Source organism: Pristiophorus japonicus, chromosome 3 (assembly GCF_044704955.1).
Source record: "Pristiophorus japonicus isolate sPriJap1 chromosome 3, sPriJap1.hap1, whole genome shotgun sequence".
NCBI lineage: Eukaryota > Metazoa > Chordata > Chondrichthyes > Pristiophoridae > Pristiophorus > Pristiophorus japonicus.
Genome location: NC_091979.1, coordinates 210,987,678 through 210,995,746, shown reverse-complemented (window position 1 = coordinate 210,995,746; position 8,069 = coordinate 210,987,678). Strand labels below are relative to the sequence as shown.

The window sequence follows — 8,069 nt, the reverse complement described above, 5'->3', positions numbered from 1 at the left end:
TTGGCAGGAACTGGCATAAAAAAATCAGATGCGATTGGAATGACATCAAGACATTGTCGTTGGAGAAAGATACATGTGCCCAAGTACTGAGCAAGTTCCCGTCGCTGTTTGAACCAGGCATCAGTAACTTCACGGGAGCCAAGGTGCAGATCCACGTGGACTCGGATGCAAGACCCGTCTATCATAAAGCTCGGGCAGTTCTGTATATGATGAGGGAGAAGGTCGAAATCGAACTGGACAGACTCCAGCGTGAAGGGATCATATCACTGGTTGAATTTAATGAATGGGCCAGCCTCATTGTTCCTGTGCTGAAAAGTGATGGCACAGTCAAAATCTGTGGAGACTACAAGGCTACGATCAACAGGGTTTCAAAACCCTGTTACCGAAGGCTGATGACTTGTTTGTAATGTTAGCCGGGTGGAGGGGGGAAGTCGTTCACCAAACTGGACTTGACGCCGGCCTACATGACACAGGAGCTGGTCGAAGAGACATACGTGCATTAACACGCATAAAGGACTGTTTATTTATCACAGGTGCCCTTTTGGAATTCGCTCGGCTGCAGCAATATTTCAGAGGAACATGGAGAGTCTACTGAAGTCTGTTCTCAGAACCGTCATGTCCCAAGATGACATCCTGATCACAGGTCGTGACTCCGAGGAACATCTGAACAACCTGGAAGAGGTTCTACATCGTCTGGACTCAGACTGAAACACTCGAAGTGCATCTTCTTGGCACCAGAGGTCGACTTCCGGGGAGGAAAATTGCTGCTGATGGCATCAGGCCCACAGACGCAAAAACCAAGGCCATCAAGAATGCACCTAAGCCGTAGGATATGATGGAGCTGCGTTCGTTCCTGGGTCTACTCAACTACTTCGGTACCTTCCTACTTAAGTTGAGCACTTTATTAGAACCACTGTACAAGTTGCTAAGAAAAGGCGACAACTGGGTGTGGGGTGTGTCTCAAGATAGAGCTTTTGAGAAAGTCACTAATCTGCTTTGCTCCAACAAGCTGCTGGTACATTATGACCCATGTAAACGTTTAGTATTGGCCTGTGATGCTTCGTCATATGGAATTGATTGCATACTCCATCAACCAGTCGCGCATGCTTCAAAAAGTTTGTCTAAAGTGGAAAGAGCCTACAGCATGGTAGAGAAAGAAGCACTAGCCTGTGTGTATGGGGTTAAAAAGATGAATCAGTACCTATTTGGTCTTCGATTTGAACTGGAGACAGGTCACAAGCCGCTCATTTCACTGTTCTCTGAAAACAAAGGTATCAATACCAATGCTTCATCTCGCATCCAGAGGTGGGCGATGACATTATCCACTTATGATTATGTCATTTGCCATAGACCTGGCACAGAGAATTGTGCCGATGCTTTGAGCCGTCTGCCATTGCCCACACCGGAGGTGGAAACATCACAACCGGCGGACTTATTGTTAGTTATGGATGCTTTTGAGAGTGAAGGAACCCCTGTCACAGCGCAACAAGTTAAGACCTGGACCAGCCAGGACCCGATTTTATCGGTGGTGAAGAGTTGCATCCTCAAAGGTGATTGGTCTGCCATGCCCAAGCAAATGTGCGAGGAGACCAAACCTTACATTTGTCACAAAGACGACCTGTCTATTCAGTCGGATTGTATACTGTGGGGCAATGGTGTTGTTATGTCCAAGAAAGGGAGAGAGAAATTTGTACGTAAGCTACATCGCACACATCCCAGCATTGTAATGATGAAAGCCATCGCCAGGTCTCATGTATGGTGGCCGAGAATTGACTCTGAGCTGGAATCATGTGTGCATCAGTGCAACACTTGCATGCGGCTCAGCAAATCACCAGCAGAATCGCCACTGAGTCTGTGGTCATGGCCGTCCAAACCATGGTCCAGGATCCACATAGACTTTGCAGGTCCCTTCCTGGGGAAGATGTTTTCAGTTGTGGTGGATGCATATTTGAAGTGGAAAGAGTGTATAGTCATGTTGTCCAGCACATCCACAGCTACCATTGAGAATCTCAGTGTCATGTTCGCGACACATGGTCTGCCTGACATCGTTGTTAGCGACAACGGATCGTGCTTCACCAGTCAGGAGTTTCAAGAGTTTATGAAACTCAATGGTATCAAACATGTAAGGTCAGCACCATTCAAACCTGCATCCAATGGGCAAGCAGAACGTGCTGTCCAAATCATAAAGCAGAGTATGAAGCGAGTAACCCAAGGGTCACTGCAGACCCGCCTGTCATGCATACTGCGTAGTTACAGGACAAGACCACACTCGCTTACTGGGGTCTCGCCTGCTGAACTAATGATGAAGAGAGGTCTTAAGACCAAGCTATCTCTTGTACACCCTGACTTAAATAATTATGTTGAATATAGAAAACAAAGTCAGCAAGGGTATCACGATCGCGCAGCTGTGTCATGCGATATTTCTGTAAATGATCCTGTATATTTTCTGAATTATGGTCAGAGTCCCAAGTGGATCGCTGGTACTGTCATGGCCAAGGAGGGCAACTGAGTATTTATTGTCAAGCTCAAAAATGGGCAAAATGCAAGAAACATATGGATCAGACAAAGCTACAGCACACAGATGAACCGGAACAGTCGGAGGAAAAGACAATCAACGACCTACCCCCAGTCATTAGATGACTCAGTGGTCACCAGTGAATCGGGACTTTCAATCACTGACATGTCCAATGAAAATAGACTTTCAATCCCTGACATGGCCATTGCCACTCCCACCAGGTCAGTCACCCAGCCACCAATCACAACAGACTCTGAACACAAGGCTGGAGTTGAACTGAGACGGTCAACCAGGGAGCGTAAAATACCGGACCGTCTCAATTTGTAAAAGACTGTGTTAATATCTCAGAGGGGGGGTATTGTCATGTATGTGCTTTTGGGATCACTTGCCACTAGATCACTGTTGGAGGCCATTAGGCTATATGCACGTGTATTAAGTCATTAAGCAGAGCCAAGGTCATACCTCTTGGAGTTAAACAGTACTCAGTCTAACAGTTATTGCATACACAACACTTTAGGTCGCGAGTTTTTTGTTGGACCTCGGCCTTCAACCATCTGTAGAGCTGATTTGCTGCTCCCGAATTGGGTTGCTGCTTTAAGTTCTGACATGCACTGCACTACATCGTCATCGAACTACAGTACGCGGATGACGCTTGCGTCTGCACACATTCAGAGGCCGAACTCAAAGCCATCATCAACATCTTCACCAAAGCATACAAAAGCATGGGCCTTACACTAAACGTCCATAAGACAAAGGCCCTGCACCAACATGACCCCACCTCACAGCACTGCCCCTCCAAGTCATCAAAATCCACAGCGTGGCCTTGGACAACATGGACCATTTTCAATACTGCGGGAGCCTACTATCAGCAAGGGCAGACATCGAAGACGAGGTCCAACACCGCTTCCAGTGTGCCAGTGCAGCCTTCAGTCACCTGAGGAAGAGAGTGTTTGAAGATCAGTACTTCAAATCTGTCACCAAGCTTATGGTCTACAGGGCAGTAGTGATATCAGCCCTCCTATATGACTCAGAGACATGGACCATATACAGTAGATACCTCAAAGCGCTGGAGAAGTACCGCCAGCGTTGCCTCCTCAAGATCCTGCAAATCCCCTGGGAGGATAGACGCACCAATATCAGTGTTCTCGATCAGGCCAACATCCCCAGCATCGAAACATTGACCAGCTCCGTTGGACGGGCCACATCGTCTGCATGCCCGACACGAGACTCCCAAAGCAAGCGCTCTACTCAGAACTCCTACACGGCAAGCGAGCCCCAGGTGGGCAGAGAAAACATTTCAAGGACACCCTCAAAGCCTGCTTGATAAAGTGCAACAGCCCCACCGACACCTGGGAGTCCCTGGCCAAAGACCGCCCTAAGTGAAGGAAGAACATCCGGGAGGGTGCTGAGCACCTTGAGCCCCGTCGCCGAGAGCATGCAGAAACCAAACGCAGACAGCGGAAGGAGCATGTGGAAAATCAGACTACTCATCCACCCTTTCCTTCGATCACTGTCTATCCCACCAGTGACAGAGCCCGTTATTCCCATATTGGACTGTGCAGTCACCTGAGAACTCACTTTTAGAGTGGAAGCAAATTTTCCTCAATTTTGAGGGACTGCCTATCATGATGATGTTGATGATGATGATAACTGCTCTCTTTTTCTTAATATAGTTGTAAAACCTTCTGACTCAGAGGCAACAGTGCTACCAACTGAGCCATGGCTGACACATGGGTTAGTGCCTCTTCCATGTGTCTTTCATTCTCCTAGTGCATCTGCAGCACGGCTGGTGGAAGGCTGCTGACCTTTAGTTAAGAAGCATGTAGATGGCTTTGGAGGGCGACTTTGAGCTGCTCTGGGCCTAGAAGGGGCGGCTTCAGACTGCACCATATCGGCCTGGGCTGCAGCAGTCTGGGCTGGCTGGCTGACACGCAACAACAATGACACTGGAGGAGTGGCAGGAGTGGGAGCATGAATGCTGTTATCCAGAGAGAGAACAGCAGTTTCATACTCCATGGAGCCACTGCCACTCTCACGGAGCGGCACCTCAGCAATCCTAGTAATCTGTTGGAGAACAGATTGCTGGAGTGCTGTGACTCCCTGGAGCCCCCCTTTGAATACCGATATCCTCATCATCATCATCATAGGCAGTTGCTTGACTTGCTTCCAACACTTTTGGTGGGGGGGAACAAAATAAACATTAGATCAAGTGCCCCCCCGATCTGGGGGACACTACAGACACTTAACTGCCCCTTTTTCTAATAAATGTTTTTTTTGTTTTTTTGGGGGGGGTTTTTTGTGGGGTTTTTTGTGATTTTTTTGGGGGGGCATTAAAACCATATATTTTACAAGTGCCCCCTATAAAAAGGGAGGGGACACTAAAAATCCAGCAATTAAAGCAAATTAAACTTTAAAACATATAAAATCAAATTAAAATTTGGTTGCCAGGGGTGACAATGCACCCCAGTTCCTCCGGCGCCCACCTCTCGCGGAAGGCCGCGAGCGTACCGGTGGACACCGCGCTCCTTGAGATGCTGCTGTAAGAAATGCTTGCAACGAGAGGATCATTTCATCTTCAAGTAGAAAGTAATGGCTGGGAATCAAACCCAGGTCAACTACTTGAAAGATAACCATGCTCACCACTGCACCACCATCACACAACTCTTGACTTGCTTCCATGCCAAAAAAGAAGTTCACAGGTATTCCAATGAAGGACCTAAAATTCCAGGTCCTGAGCTATATCCTGAAGGGTGGAAAATGCCTGTGAGTGGATTTTTTTAACATGTGGTGACCGTTGCACACCAGCCACCACACGGGCTTGACAGAGCTAGGTCTTGGTCCAGTGGCAAGGATTATCCAAGATGACTGGAGACCTGCTCTGCTGCACGGACCTAGTGCGCACACATATCACAGTGTGGGCTGGCCCGTGCTGCCCCTGGGCCCTTGGCCCTGAACTCACGCCTCCCCTGGGCCCCGATCACATCACTCTACATACAGTCTCTCGCCGCTCCTTTGCCCCGACCTCGCCGCTCCTGCTGTATCTGCCCACACTCCACCTTGATGACGTCATTCTTCGCTGCCGTTGTAGCTCGTGCTGCCCACCGAAGTGGCCTCCACACCGATCCCAGCCGGCTGCTTGCCGCTCCTTTTATGGCCCCGACCTTGTTCTCACGCAGATCGGGGCCTCCACGCTGCTAGAGCCATGATAGCAGCAGTCTGATCTTGCATGACAGCAAGCTGATCTTGCATGACAGCAGTCTGATATTCCCCTGCAGCATTCAGACTTTTGGTGGAAGCTGCTTGTGCTGCAATGGAAGCTGAGACATCGATCATCAGACGAAGCATCGTGGTTGGTTTCCCAGGTATGCTGATGGAGGTGATAACCCATTCCATAGCGGAAAGAATGGGCTCCAAACTCTGTGCAAAGCCTTGTGCCAAGTTCCTTGACATTGAACATAGGCTTTCCGGCAGAGTTTCCTGTGTACCAAGCATTTGGATGTGTACACCCATCAGCTTTCTTCTGCAACCTGGCCGATCAAAATCCTAATCTGAGTGTTCTGCAACAGAACTAGTGTGTGACCTCAGCCTCTGGTGAGCTGGCATCTGTGCTATCTTTTCCACCCAGCCCTGGCTTCTGCCCACTTGTGCCTGGTGGCTCACCACGTGCAGATCTCTCCTCTATCCTACCCTCTAAAATACGAGCAGTGTCAGTCTCTGAGCTGGTGGCTGTGACATCGAATGACGGTATCTCTTCATCTTCACTTTCTTCCTCTTCCTCCACTGCCTGGGCAGGTTCCAATTCTTGAGTATCTGAAATGAAAAAGGGGCAAGGGTTGGGTTGTGGTGAGGGAGAGGAGAAAGTGAGAAGTGCATGCTTACACCATCTGCAGCTTCGCAGTCAGAAGAAATTGAGGGATGAATGAGAAGTGGGATGAGAGAAGGAGGATTAGGTATGTGGATACCCTTATCAACTGTTTCAGCACTGTCGGTGGCCACAGCCTCAGCAATGCTCCTTTCCCTGCTGGCCAGCACTGTCTCCTCCATGGTGGTTAAAATATGTAGGCACATCTCTCCCCTTCCAGTTAATTCCTGCTGCCTCGTTGCATTACGTTTTCCTGCAATAACGAGGGAAGTCAGTAGTTGGTAGGATTTGGCATTTCAAGATAAACTCATTGACCTTGACAGCTTATGTGAGATTATTAAACTTCTTCCTGCACTGCATCCATGTTCTTGTAGCTATACTCCTGGCATTGACCCCCACCCCATCCTTTCCCACTGCCACCTGAGCATGTGTCTGAAGGGCCTCCTGCCCCCTTAGAATACAGGACATCTCTCCTCCGTTCCACCTTCCACCAAGACCTCCAGTACTGTGTCTGAAAACCTTGATGCTCACTCTCTACTATGGTCTGCCATTGTTGGAACTTCAACAGCACAGCCGAGCATTACTTAAAGCCAGCCTGTACCTTTTAAAGGGGAGATGCATTGTGGCTGGAATAGGCATATTTTCAAAGGGGTGAGCAAAACATTCAAGAAGCTCGATACCATCCAGGACAAAGAATCCCGCTTGATCGGCACCCCATCCACCACCATAAACATTCACTCCCTCCACCATTGGCGAAACATGGTTGCAGTGTGTACCATCTGCAAGATGTACTGCAGCAACTCGCCAAGATTTCTTCACCAGCACCTCCCAAACCCACAACCTCTATCACATAGAAGGACAAGGGCAGCAAGCGCATGAGAACACCACCACCTCTAAGTTCCCCTCTAAGTCACACACCATCTCGACTTGGAAATATATCGCCGTTCCTTCATCGTCTTTGGTCCAAAATCCTGGAACTCCCTCCCTAACAGCACTGTGAGAGCAACTTCACCTCATGGATTGTATCGGTTGAAGAAGGCGGCTCACCACCACCTTCTCAAGGGCAGTTAGGATGGGCAATAAGTACTAGCCTTGCCAGTGATGCTAATATCCCGTAAATGAATTTGTTTTTAAAAAGGCCGATGGTGTGTTAATTGGTCAGGTTGGTTTTGTCCTGATTTTTGTGGACAAAATATACCGGGCAAATTTCCACACTCTTCTACACTAATATATTCTTTCCCGGCATCCCAAAACTGTTCATCTCTTTATTTCCGTCAGTTTTCCCTTACAGCTACAATCTTAAAATCTTTAAAACCCAAGCTTGGCATCACCTAATCATTACCTCTTGATTTGCTGTTGTCTTTTCTTCTACTCTTTTTAGCTTAAGGGTTACCTTACACTGTAGGCCTTTCCCCTTCATCTCGGTTTCTCAATAAAAAATATACTGCATAAATTATGCTGTTTGCCTCTTACCTGTTCTGTTCAATAACACTTTTTTACCTTTCTAATTAGTCTGCTTGTCCACAACACCATGGCCATGAAATTACACCTTGAGACACTAGCGTCCGAACATTTAAAGTGTTTGCATAAAATTCCTGTATCGGCTGTTGTAGTGGTGCCACTAATTTGTTTAAAATAAATTAGTTAGTTTCTGTTAAACAAAGCTGTGGGCAAAATAACAGACAAACATGT

General features: G+C 47.9%; 1 non-coding gene across 1 annotated transcript; it reads right to left on the bottom strand.

Annotated features, from left to right (window-relative positions):
* Positions 1 to 5,100: 5,100 nt before the first annotated feature.
* Positions 5,101 to 5,172, bottom strand: trnae-uuc (transfer RNA glutamic acid (anticodon UUC)). The gene has a single exon. It is a non-coding gene; the product is annotated as a tRNA-Glu (tRNA).
* Positions 5,173 to 8,069: the final 2,897 nt, after the last annotated feature.